The sequence below is a fragment of the Bubalus kerabau genome, chromosome 2, assembly GCF_029407905.1.
Source record: "Bubalus kerabau isolate K-KA32 ecotype Philippines breed swamp buffalo chromosome 2, PCC_UOA_SB_1v2, whole genome shotgun sequence".
Lineage (NCBI taxonomy): Eukaryota > Metazoa > Chordata > Mammalia > Artiodactyla > Bovidae > Bubalus > Bubalus kerabau.
The window spans coordinates 149431726-149445210 of record NC_073625.1 but is presented as its reverse complement, the minus strand read 5'-3'; the positions used below and the strand labels follow the sequence as shown (position 1 = coordinate 149445210).

General features: G+C 41.1%; 1 pseudogene; it reads right to left on the bottom strand.

Annotated features, from left to right (window-relative positions):
- Positions 1–1493: 1493 nt before the first annotated feature.
- Positions 1494–3193, bottom strand: LOC129644492 (thymosin beta-4-like; annotated as a pseudogene).
- Positions 3194–13485: the final 10292 nt, after the last annotated feature.

The following is a 13485-nucleotide window of genomic DNA, read 5'->3' as shown; positions in this document are numbered from 1 at the left end:
CAAATTAACTAAAATTAAAAGAAATTAATTTAAATACTGGTCTGCCTATATTATTTTTTTCCTATAATATATAAAGGATACATCAAGATAACCTACATTTATAAATCCTAGAGAAAAAACTTTTCTCTATATGAAAGTGCAATCAGTTCAGTTCAGTCACTCAGTCGTGTCCGACTCTTTGTGACCCCATGAATCGCAGCATACCAGGCCTCCCTGTCCATCACCAACTCCCAGAGTTCACCCAGACTCAAGTCCATTGAGTCAGTGATGCCATCCAGCCATCTCATCCTCCGTCGTCCCCTTCTCCTCCTGCCCCCAATCCCTCCCAGCATCAGGGTCTTTTTCAATGAGTCAACTCTTCGTATGAGGTGGCCAAAGTACTGGAGTTTCAGCTTTAGCATCATTCCTTCCAAAGAAATCCCAGGGCTGATCTCCTTCAGAATGGACTGGTTGGATCTTGCAGTCCAAGGGACTCTCAAGAGTCTTCTCCAACACCATAGTTCAAAAGCATCAATTCTTCAGCGCTCAGCTTTCTTCACAGTCCAACTCTCACATCCATACATGATCACTGGAAAAACCATAGCCTTGACTAGACGGACCTTTGTTGGCAAAGTAATGTCTCTGCTTTTGAATATGCTATCTAGGTTGGTCATAACTTTCCTTCCAAGGAGTAAGCATCTTTTAATTTCATGGCTGCAGTCACCATCTGCAGTGATTTTGGAGCCCAGAAAAATAAAGTCTGACACTGTTTCCACTGTTTCCCCATCTATTTCCCATGAAGTGATGGGACCAGATGCCACGATCTTCGTTTTCTGAATGTTGAGCTTTAAGCCAACTTTTTCATTCTCTGCTTTCACTTTCATCAAGAGGCTTTTTAGTTCCTCTTCACTTTCTGCCATAAGGGTGGTGTCTAGTCTGTAAAGGAAATACTTAAACTAATTTTGGAATATTAAAATCCCAATGCTCATACCATTAGAGAAAATCATTTGTACATATTTGCCAAAAGCACATTAGCAATTGAAGAAATGCCATGTGTAAAAGTAAAAGCTGATAAAGCAACAACAGACTATTTGATGCAAGCACTTTTTAAAAACTGTATAATCGTTGTCATTCTGAGAAATCTAAAATGGTCTAATAAAGTTCTAAAAAGCTATCTTTTTTTAATGTCTGGCACTTCTGATAATGATAAATATAGGAAGATTACTTATTGATCAAAATGAAAGAAAATAATTTTTATGATGTGTATTTTTTTTCAGGTTTTAAAACTTTTTATTTGCATAAAAAATGTGCATTCCAATCATTAAAATCATTTGAACAACAACAACAAAAATAGCACTCGGATCAAACCGCATTTTACAGCCCGCAGAACACCTAGAACCAGCTTTGTACTCTAGATTTCACTGTTGTCCCACCCAGCTGCCTCCTTCACCAACATGCAAATTCTTTTCCTTCCCTGTCAGCCACACAGACAAATGGGAGAGGCAGGCGTGGGCCTACATTGTCAGTTCTCCATTCTTTGATGTGAAAAGGAGTAGCACAGTCTTTTAATCTCGATCCAACCTCTTTGCATCTTACAAAATTACACAGCTAAAAAAAGTAAAATAAGAAGGCAATGCTTGTGGAATGTACAGTGCATACTGGCGGTGCATGCTTCATTATAACTCGCCTGCTTGCTTCTCCTGTTCAATCATTTCTTTTGAAGGCAATGGATTTTTCTCTTGTGTTTCTTTTTCTTCAATCTGATTTATCGAACTGCACAATTTCAGCCATATCAGGTTTGTCAGACATGGTTGCAGAAGGTGTGGAGCAAGCTGCCAGCAATTAAAGTCTGGTCTGCACTGTGGCCACCACCAAGTGCCAATGTATATGATTTCAACTGCTATATTTTAGCTATTTTAAAGAAAGTCTTAATTTCTTTAAGGAAGTACAAGTCCTCCAAGCTTATTATTTTTATATTTATTTGGAGTACAAATTATGAAATTTTTATTTGTATTAGTTTTGTTTCTCCAGGAAATAGTCATCAAAAAACCACTTTTCTCTTTCCTTGATAATTTTATGCATTAATATAAGTGTTATGTCAGGTTATAAAGTCATTTTACATTAAACTATTTTGAGGTGTCATATAAGGTACATTATGCTCAAAGAGTTTCTTATTGATAGAAATTAAAGAAAATGTGGTGTTTCATTGACATTGTGTATCTGCTATTTCTCTATCAGTTCCTGATATAACAAGGAAAATATCACAAATGGAAAACATGATAAAGTTCCTACCCTTTCATTTTGTTTTAAGCACTGACATTAATGAGCTGCATAAGGACCAACCATTCTTCTGTGGAAAAATTCTTACTAATGCATGCGGCAAAAAAAAAAAAAAAAAAATCACCTAATGTCAAAATTAAAACTGCATCAATGGTAAAAGTGCATCATGAATATTTGACTTGTTTTCCAAATGATATAACTTAAAAAGTAATCCTGATTTTTTCACCAACATAAAAGCCTTGAACAAAAGTGTAAAACTGTTTTTTATATTTCAAAGTAGAAGAAAACATTAACTGGACTAACTTGGAAAAAAATAAATTTTTAATATCATGGATTTGTGTCTTAGAAGATGAGAGTCATTGCTTCAGTGATTCTACCAATGACATCATTCACTTCAAAAAGATGACATTTCTGAGGCGTGGTCATAAGATGGCAGAGGAATAGGACGGGGAGACCACTTTTCCCCCCACAAATTCATCAGTCTTGGCCCCAGAGACTGGCATCCTCCACCAAACTATGAGCAGGTTTCTAGCTACTAACCATATCTGCCAGGGGGGTCACAACCTGAGATCAGCTCCCCAGAGGAGACACATGGCATGCCTGAGACGATCTCTCGTGTCACACCCAGGAAACTGAGAGGCCGGGCCAGGGAGGTGATTAAGATGCATGGCCCACCTGGGACAGTGCACTCGCCAAGCACCTGGTCACTTGAACTGCTCAGACCTCAGAAGAGCACAAAACGCACGCCCAACTGAGTCTGTGACCTTGCAGAGTACTCAAGAACCTGAGCCCGAGTGGCTTAGAACTGGGAAGTGCATGAAATTCAGGGCCCATTTTGAATAGTGCTCTGCAGAGCACCCTGGAGCCTGAGAAGTATAGACCCAGAAAGCATACACTGCTGTGAGCTGGGGCAAACCGAGTGTGGTCCATACATTGTGAGCACTTCCTACACACACCAGTGATATTTGTTTGCAGTGTGCCTCCCTCCCAACAACACAACTGAACAAGTGAGCCTGAATAAGTGATTATCTTTGCCCCATTGTCTCAGGGCAGAAATTAGATGCCAAAAAGACTTGCAAACAGAAGAAGCCAAAATAAACAAAGAAAAGGGAACCGCTCTGGAAGTGACAGGTGCAAAGATTAAAACCCTGTCATTAACATTGACAAAACATTGGAGGGGTCTATAGACCTTGAGAACAAGTGCAAGCTGAAACAAGGAACAATCTGAAACAGGACTGACCTCACACTGCCCACAACAGCTCCAGAGAAATTTCTAGCTATATTTTTACTATTATTACTTTTTAATAATTTTTTAAAAGTTTAAGTTCTTTATTACTCCTTGAATTTTCATTTTTCTCACCTAAGCAGTTCAGTTCAGTTTGCTTCAGTCCCTCAGTCATGTCTGACCCTGCAACCCCATGAACTGCAGCACGCCAGGCCTCCCTGTCCATCACCAACTCCCGGAGTTCACTCAAACCCATGTCCATTGAGTTGGTGATGCCATCCAACCATCTTATCCTCTGTCGTCCTCTTCTCCTCTTGCCCTCAATCTTTCCCAGCATCAGGGTCTTTTCAAATGAGTCAGAGCTTCACATGAAGTGGACAAAGTATTGGAGTTTCAGCTTCAACATCAGTCCTTCCAATGAACACCCAGGACTGATCTCCCTTAGGATGGACTGGTTGGATCTCCTTGCAGTCCAAGGGACTCTCAAGAGTCTTTTCCAACACCACAGTTCAAAAGCATCAACTCTTTGGCACTCAGCTTTCTTTATAGTCCAACTCTCACATCCATACATGACCACTGGAAAAACCATAGCCTTGACTAGACAGAACTTTGTTGGCAAAGTAATGTCTCTGCTTTTCAATATGCTGTATATGTTGGTCATAAATTTCCTTCCAAGGAGTAAGTGTCTTTTAATTTCATGGCTTCAATCACCATCTGCAGTAATTTCGGAGCCCAGAAAAATAAAGTCAGCCACTGTGTCCACTGTTTCTCCATCTATTTGCCATGAAGTGGTGGGACCAGATGCCATGATCTTAGTTTTCTTAATGTTGAGCTTTAAGCCAACATTTTCATTCTCCTCTTTCACTTTCATCAAGAGGCTCTTTAGTTCTTCTTCACTTTCTGCCATAAGGGTAGTGTCATATGCATATCTGAGGTTATTGATATTTCTCCCGGCAGTCTTGATTCCAGCTTGTGCTTCATCCAGCCCAGCGTTTCTCATGATGTACTCTGCATATAAGTTAAGTAAGCAGGGTGACAATATACAGCCTTGACACATGCCTTTTCCTATTTGGAACCAGTCTGTTGTTCCATGTCCAGTTCTAACTGTTGCTTTCTGACCTGCGTACAGGTTTCTCAAGAGGCAGGTCAGGTGGTCTTTATTCCCATCTCTTTCAGAATTTTCCACAGTTTATTGTGATCCACACAGTCAAAGGCTTTGGCATAGTCAATAAAGCAGACATGATGTTTTTTCTGGAACTCTCTTGCTTTTTCCATGATCCAGCAGATGTTGGCAATTTGGCAGTGATCTCTGATTCCTCTGTCTTTTCTAAAGCCAGCTTGAACATCTGGAGTTCACCATTCACGTATTGCTGAAGCCTGGCTTGGATAATTTTAAGCATCACTTTACTAGCATGTGAGATGGATGCAATTGTGTGATAGTTTGAACATTATAACATACTATTACCCTGCAAAAAAAAAAAAAAAAAGACCCTATTTTCAAAGAAAATTTTATATATATATATATATTTTTATAATTTTTGTGATTGATTTTGTTTTGTATTTTTAATATAGTATTTTTGAGAGTCTAACCCCTTCTCTAGATTTTTAATCTTTGCTGTTTGGTAATTTTCAATTTTGTAGCTTTAAGAATCTAATTTTCAATATCCATTTTCACTTAGGGATATAAATACTGGCTTGATTGCTCTCTCCCCTTTTGACTCATCCTTTTTTCTCCCAGGTCACCTGTATCTCCTTCCCACCCCCACCTTCTCTTCTCTACGTAACTCTGTGATTCTCTCTGTTTGTTCCAGGCTGTAGAGAACATTTCAGTTTAGTCACTCAGTTGTGTCCAATTCTTTGTGACCCCATGAATTGCAGCACTCCAGGCATCCCTGTCCATCACCAACTCCTGGAGTTCACCCAAACTCTTGTCCATCGAGTCGGTGATGCCATCCAGCCATCTCATCCTCTGTCGTCCCCTTCTCCTCCTGTCCCCAGTCCTTCCCAGCATCAGAGTCTTTTCCAGTAAGTCAGGGAACTGATTATTGGCTAGATTGGTCTCTCTCCTTTTGACTCTCCCTCTTCTCCTCCTGGTCACCTCTATCTCCCTCCTACCTCTTCTCTTATCTATGTAACTCTGTGAACCTCTCTGGGTGTTCCTCGCCATGGAGAATTGTTTCACCATTAACCTAGATGTTTTATCATCTGTGCTATATGGATGGAGAAGTTTTGAGGCCACTGTAAGAATAAAACAAATCCAGAGGCAGGAGGCTTAACTCCAAAACTTGAGAACATCAGAGAGCTCCTGATACCAGCAAACATTAATAGACAAGAACTCATCCAAAAGCCTCCATACCTACACTGAAACCAGGCTCCACCCAAGAGCCAACAAGTTCCAGAGCAAGACATACCATGCTAATTCTCTAGCAAGGCAGGGACACAGCCCTGAACATTAAAATACAGGCTTCCCAAAGCCATATCAAACCCACAGACACCCAAAACTCACTACTGGACACTTCATTGCACTTCAGACAGAAGAAATCCAGCTCCACCCACCAGAACACAGACACAAACTCTCCTAACCAGGAAACCTTGACAAGCAACTAGTCCAACCCCACCCACAAGGAGCAGCCTCCACAATAAAGAGGAACAACAAACTTCCAGCCTACAGAAAGGGCACCCAAAACACCACAATCTAAACAAAATGAAAAGGAAAAGGGAGAGAAATATTCAGCAGGTAAAGGAACATGATAAATGCCACCAAACCAAACAAAAGAGGAGGAGATAGGGAGTCTACCTGAAAAAGAATTCAGAATAATGATAGTACAGATGATCCACAATCTTGAAAACAAAATGGAGTTACAGATAAACATATTAGAGACAAGGGTTGAGAAGATACAAGAAATGTTTAACAAGGACCTAGAAGAAATAAAGACAAGTCAATAAATAATGCAATAACTAAGATTAAAAGCATTTTGGAGGGAACCAAGCATAGAATAACTAAGGCAGAAAATAGGGTAAGTGACGTGGAAGACAGAATGGTGGAAATAAATGAAGCAGAGAGGAAAACAGAAAAAAAGAATAAAAAGAAACGAGGACAAACTCAGAGACCTCTGGGACAATGTTAAATGCCCCAACATTCAAATCATAGGAACCCCATAAGAAGAAGACAAAAAAAGGGAGCATGAGTAAATACTTGAGATAATAGTTCAAAATTTCCCTAAAATGGGAAGGAAATAGCCACCCAAGTCCAAGAAACCCAGAGAGTCCCAAACAGGATAAACCCAAGGTGAAGCACCCCAAGACACGTATTAATCAAATTAACAAAGATCAAACACAAAGAACAAATATTCAAAGCAGGAGGGAAAAGCAATAAATAATACACAAGGGGATCCCCATAAGGATAACAGCTGATCTTTCAATAGAAACTCTTCAGGCCAGAAGGGAATGGCAGGACATACTTAATGTGATGAGAGAGAAAAACCTACAACCCAGATTACTGTACCCAACAAGGATCTCATTCAAATATGAAGGCGAAATCAAGAACTTTATAGACAAGCAAAAACTGAGACAATTCAGCACCACTAAACCAGCTTTTCAACAAATGCTAAAGGATCTTCTTAGACAGGAAACACAGAAAAGGTTTATGAAATTGAACCCAAAACAACAAAGTAAATGGCAATGAGATCATAGTTATCAATAATTACTTTAAATGATAATGGGTTGAATGCCCCAATCAAAAGACAAAGACTGGCTGAATGGATACAAAAACAAGACCTCTATATATGCTGTCTACAAGAGACCCACCTCATACTAAAGGACACATACAGAGTGAAAGTTTAGGGCTGGAAATAGATATTTCATGCAAATGGAGACCAAAAGAAAGCTAGAATAGCAATATTCATATCAGATAAAATAGACTTTGAAATTTTAAAGTTTACACATTATGAAGGACACTACATAACGATCAAAGGATCAATCCAAAAAGAAGATATAACAATTATAAATCTATATATGCACCAAACATAGAAGCACCTCAATACATAAGGCAAATGCTAACAAGTATGAAAGGGGAAATTAAAGTAGCACAATAATAGTGGGAGACTTTAATACCCTACTCACACCTATGGATAGATCAACCAAACAGAAAATTAGCAAGAAAACACAAACTTTAAATGCTACAATGGACCAGTTAGACCTAATTGATATCTATAGGACATTTCACCCCAAAACAATGAATTTCATCTTTTTCTCAAGAGCACACAGAACATTCTCCAGGATGGATTACATCCTGGACCATAAATCTAGCCTTAGTAAATTCAAAAAAATTGAAATCATTTCAAGCATTTTTTTCTGATCACAATGTGGTAAGATTAGATGTCAGCTACTGGGAAAAAAAAAAAAAAACTATTAAATATACAAACATATGGAGGCTAAATAACATGCTTCTGAATAACCAACAAATCATGGAAGAAATCAAAAAGTAAATCTATGCATAGAAACGAATGAAAATGGAAACACAACAACCCAAAACCTATGGGATTCAGTAAAAGCAGTGCTAAGGGGGTAATTCATAGCATTACAAACTTACCTCAAGGAAGAAGATAAAAATCAAATAAATAACCTAACTCTACACCTAAGAAGCAAAGTAGCTCAGTCATGTCCGACTCTTTGCAACCCTGTGGACTATAGCCCAACAGGCTCTTCTGTCCATGGGGTTCTCCAGGCAAGAATACTGGAGTGGGTTGCCATTTCCTTCTCCAGGGGATCTTCCCAACCCAGGGTTCGAACCCAGGTCTCCCGCATTGCAGGCAGACGCTTTAACCTCTGAGCCATGAGGGAAGCCCAACTCTACACCTAAAGCAACTAGAAAAAGAAGAAATGAGGAACCCCAGGGTTAGTAGAAGGAAAGAAGTCATAAAAATTAGGGCAGAAATAAATGAAAAAGAAACAAAGGAGACTATACCAAAACAACAAAACTGAAAGCTTGTTCTTTAAGAATGAAAGTCATTTCCTAGGTAGGTTGATAGGGAGTCTAGGGGTCCCCAAGGAGAGAAGGGTCTGGAATTCTCAAGGAGGAAGAAAGGACAAACCTTTTTTCTTTCTCCACATTCCTTAGGATTATATAACAATAATGTATCCTGACTAAGGACAATCTTTGGATTCAACCTTCTGTTATCTTAAAATGTTAATTATGGGAGTAGACCTGGTCTTTACAAGGATGTATCTTGCCTGAGGACAAGGTTATCTTAAAATGTAAATTATGGGAGTAGGTCTGATGAGGTCTTTACAACCTCCAGATATTCTTTGGATTATATAACCTCATTGTTAACACTAGCAAGCGGGTACTCTTTCTGCCCTCTTCTGATGCCTATGTCAGAAGCCTTCTCTATCTCCTTTATACTTTAATAAAACTTTATTACACAAAAGCTCTGAGCAATCAAGCCTCGTCTCTGGCCCCAGATTGAATTCTTCTCCTCCAGGAGCCAAGAATCCCGGTGTATTCGCGAGATTTAACAACAACCTTTCATCTTGGGGGGCTCGTCCAGGATCCTTCAGGACAAGGTAAGGATGCTTGGAGCTTTAGGTCTTTGTTCTCTTAGCAAACACGTTTTCTGCTGTGCTTTACTAACTCTACCGTGTGCTTGTGTGAATGAATGGCATGCCCTGTGTGAAGCAAGTAAGGAGCCCTGCTCTGCGGTTCCACGGTGATCTCATACAGCTTATGGCAGAAACCTGTCGGGGGTTATACAGACCTGCCAATGCCAAGAGGCACCCAATGTCTCCTTCGGGAACCGACCAGAAATGGGCAAAGTGCGTGGACTGAACTCTCCTTTCTTGGTCAAACTTTTCGGTCTCTTTGACCATTTCATAACTCCTTGGGAATTAGAAGTACTAACCTAATCTATTGGATCATAGACTTTCAAGGGACTTGTGATCTATACTGTTATTGTGTACTGTGGCTTAGGTCCCAAACTTGGATTGGTAGTCAAGAAAGTGCCTAGCCTCGCTAGGAATCAAAAGTTCGGAAGCTAGATGGAGCTCTAGCTCCCAGAACATCTCTGAGGTTAAAGGTTACTCAGATTGGGACTGCAATGGTTTTTTTTTTCCTTTGGTAACGCCGGCTCTTAGTAGATCAGAGGAGGCTGTTATACTGGTGTGGTGATGCTTGGAAAGAACATCTCAGTTTTATGTTTGTGTCAGTCTTATTGTAGTCAGGAAATACTCAGGGTCGTGCACAGGCACTCAGGTGACAAATGTTTTCCCACAGCGGTCTTAGCTTGGGAGGCATTCCGGAAGGTTACTCTGATTCACCCCGGGTGACATCAGAGGCAAGCAAGGTTAAGGGTGAAGAGCTGGACGTCAAGTAGGGATGCTATCAAGTCTACCCCTGGTACATCCCCACCCCATCTTGGTGGTAGAACCAGGAGGGACAAGTACGGCGCCTGCATTGGTAAGGGACAGACTAAGTCCGACCAGGAAGGAAAAGCTTTTGGTGTAACGTCTGTCTACACCCCCATCTAGAGCAGGGAGGGGTGCCTCTGGTAGAAAAAATGGCCTTGGTCGCTTTTTTTCTCTCTTACAGATGGGAGCTAACAATTCCAGCCTCACTCCTTTGAACCGTATCCTGAAAAATGGATAGATTTGATCCCCAGGGCTTAAAGAAGACATACCTGGTCTTCCTATGTGATACTGCATGGCCACGGTATCCATTGGAGGATGGCGAATGGTGGCCAGTTGGAGGGTCTCTTAAGTATAATACTGTTCTACAATTAGACCGGTTCTGTAAGGAACAAGGGAAATGGGTAGAAGTAGCATATGTGTTGCCCTTTTTCTCTCAGCGAAATATAGACTTATGTCCTAAGGGTATAGATCTGGGTGTGAAACCTTCAGCTCCTTCCTGTCCTCTTACTTTGCCCCCATACCAGGGACTCCAAACTGGGATTCAAACTGCCCACATGGAGGTCCAAACAACTCCTGTCTCAGTACAACCTCAGACTACTCTTGTTTCAGTAGAAACTCAGACCATCAAAGTAAGAGATGAGATGGAGGACAGGAGACAAAGAAAAACAGGTTTCTCCAATCTATCCCTAGGATATATGTGCAGAGCAGCCAGAGAGACTGAGGAACAGCCACACAAGCTGTTGCCTCTTTATGAAACACCCACCGGGAGAAATAATCAGTCTGTGAGAGTTAATAAGCCTTTCTCTTATCAAGAAATACAAAGAATCAAGGAGGATCTGGGAGACGATTTAGAGGACCCAGAAAAATATATTAGAGCTTTTAAAGGTGTTACTCTGCTTTATGACCTCACTTGGAAGGATGTGATGTATATCTTGGGACAAACGCTGACTCCCGAGTCAAAGACTCGAGTTTTGGGAAAAGCGGTTGCTTATGGAGATGAATGGCTTGGTAATGAATCAGTAGGGAAGAGGGAGAACGAGACAGCGGCCCTCCCCACTGGGAATCAGGTGGTCCCAACTATAGAACCAGACTGGGACTACAACACAGCTAAAGGAAGATGGGATCAGAGTCATTTTGTTAGATGTATTCTTGAAGGACTTAGGCAGGCACGTTCTAAGCCTTTAAACTATGGCAAATTGGCAGACATAGAACAGGAGGAGAAGGAAGCTCCTGGTAAATTCCTAGATAGACTGAGAGAAGGCCTTCCAAGATTCACTGAGATTGATCCCAAAAGTGAAGAGGGAAAAGTGATCTTAAAGGATAGATTTCTCACTCAGTCGGCTCCAGATATCCACCGTAAGCTATTAAAACAGGTGTATGGACCAAATCAGTCTTTAGATACTCTGTTACAACTGGCTCGGACAGTCTATTATGGTAGGGAATATGAGGAAAAGAAAGAAAGGCAAAAAAAGACAAAGGAAAAGGCAGGAGCCTTCACCATGGCTATGAAAAACGTTCTTAAACAGCCTGAGAAAAATGCCCAGAGGGGCCCAGGTGAAAAGGGATGGGCTTGCTATTACTGTCGAAAGGAGGGGCACCTCAAGCGGGATTGCCCTCAGGCATCTAAGCCGCCCCAGCTCCATGTCCGGTCTGCAAAGGACCACACTGGAAGAGAGACTGCCCCCAGAGGCATAGGTCTCCCGGGTCGAACTCTCAAGGCAATCAGGACTGAAGGTGCCCGGGGGTCCCCACACAGGCTCCCGTCCTAATTACACCTGAGGAACCCCGGGTATTAATAGTTGTGGGGGGCCAATCCGTCGATTTCCTTTTAGATACTGGGGCAACTTATTCTGTGCTTACTGAAGCCCCTGGCCCACTTTCTTCCCCATCCGCTTCCGTAATGGGACTGTCTGGACGAGCCAAAAGGTATTATTTCAGTTATTCTTTATCTTGCAACTAGGATTCTGTGCTGTTTTCACACGAGTTTCTGATGGTGCCAGAATCTCCCTCACCCCTTTTGGGAAGGGATATACTGAGCAAGGTCCATGCCTCTGTTTTCATGAATATGGAGCCCTCCCTTTCTCTCCCTTTAGTTGAAAAAAATGTAAATCCTAGAGTATGGGCTGAAGGAAAATCTGTGGGTAGAGCACAAAATGCTATTCCTGTAGTTGTTAAGCTCAAAGACCCACACGTATTTCCACATAAGAAGCAGTATCCACTGAAACCTGAAGTTAAGGAAGGGTTAAAACCCATCATCAAAAATTTAAAGGAGCAGGGACTATTAATTCCCTGTAACAGTCCTTGCAATACTCCTATTTTGGGTGTAAAGAAATCAAATGATAAATGGAGACTAGTTCAAGATTTACGAATAATAAATGAGGCTGTAGTTCCTTTACACCCCGTGGTGCCTAATCCTTATACTCTATTGTCTGAAATTCCTGAGTGGGCCAAATATTTCTAAACCTATACTAAATCACCCCCTACCTATGACTTTAAGACAATTGAGAGGATTTTTGGGAATTACAGGTTACTGTCACATTTGGATTCCGGGTTACGGGGAACTTGCCCGGCCTTTATATAAACATATAGCTGAAACTCAGCAGGCCCAAACTGACAAACTGGTTTGGTCTCCAGGAACTCAAAAGGCTTTTAAGGTTCTTGAGGCTGCTCTCCTGCAAGCTCCAGCTCTGAGCTTGCCCACAGGGTCAGAATTTAATTTGTTTGTCACTGAAAGAAAAGGTGTGGCATTGGGAGTTTTGACACAACCCCGAGGGCCTCACCAGCAAGCTATTGCTTATCTAAGCAGAGAATTAGATGTAGTTTCACGTGGGTGGCCCCACTGCCTAAAAGTAATTGGGGCAGCGGCTTTATTAGCACCTGAAGCTTTAAAAATAATTAATGGATGAAACCTTACTGTACTGACTTCTCATGATGTGAGTGGAATCTTAAATTCTAAGGTTAATATTTGGATGACAGACAGTAGGCTTCTTAAGTATCAGTCATTGTTGTTAGAAGGACCAGTAACTAAACTTAAAGTTTGTGGAAATTTAAATCCTGCCCCTCAGGAAGGAAAATGAAGGAAATGAAGGAAACACCTAAGAAGGAAAATGAAACACCTGATCACGATTGTTCTCAATTCCTAACTTTAAACTATGCAGCTCGGGAGGATCTAAAGGATACCCCATTAGACAATCCTGACATGGAAATATTTACAGATGGCAGTTCTTTTGTTCAGGATGGAAAGCATAAAGCAGGTTACGACGTGGTGACTGCTGAACAGGTTTTGGAAGCAAAATTTCTCCCCCAGGGAACCAGTGCTCAGTTAGCAGAGCCTGTGGCTCTGACCCGAGCTCTAGAGTTAAGCAAAGGGCAGCGGGTAAATATATACACTGATTCTAAGTATGCTTATTTGACTTTACATGCTCATGCTGCAATATGGAAAGAGAGACACTTTAAAACAGCAACAGGAGAACCTATTAAGCATTTCAGAGAGATCAAGAGACTTTTAACTGCTATACATTGTCCTAAAGAAGTAGCTGTTATGCACTGCAAAGGGCACAGCAGGGATGGGAGTAAAATAGCCAAAGGTAATCATC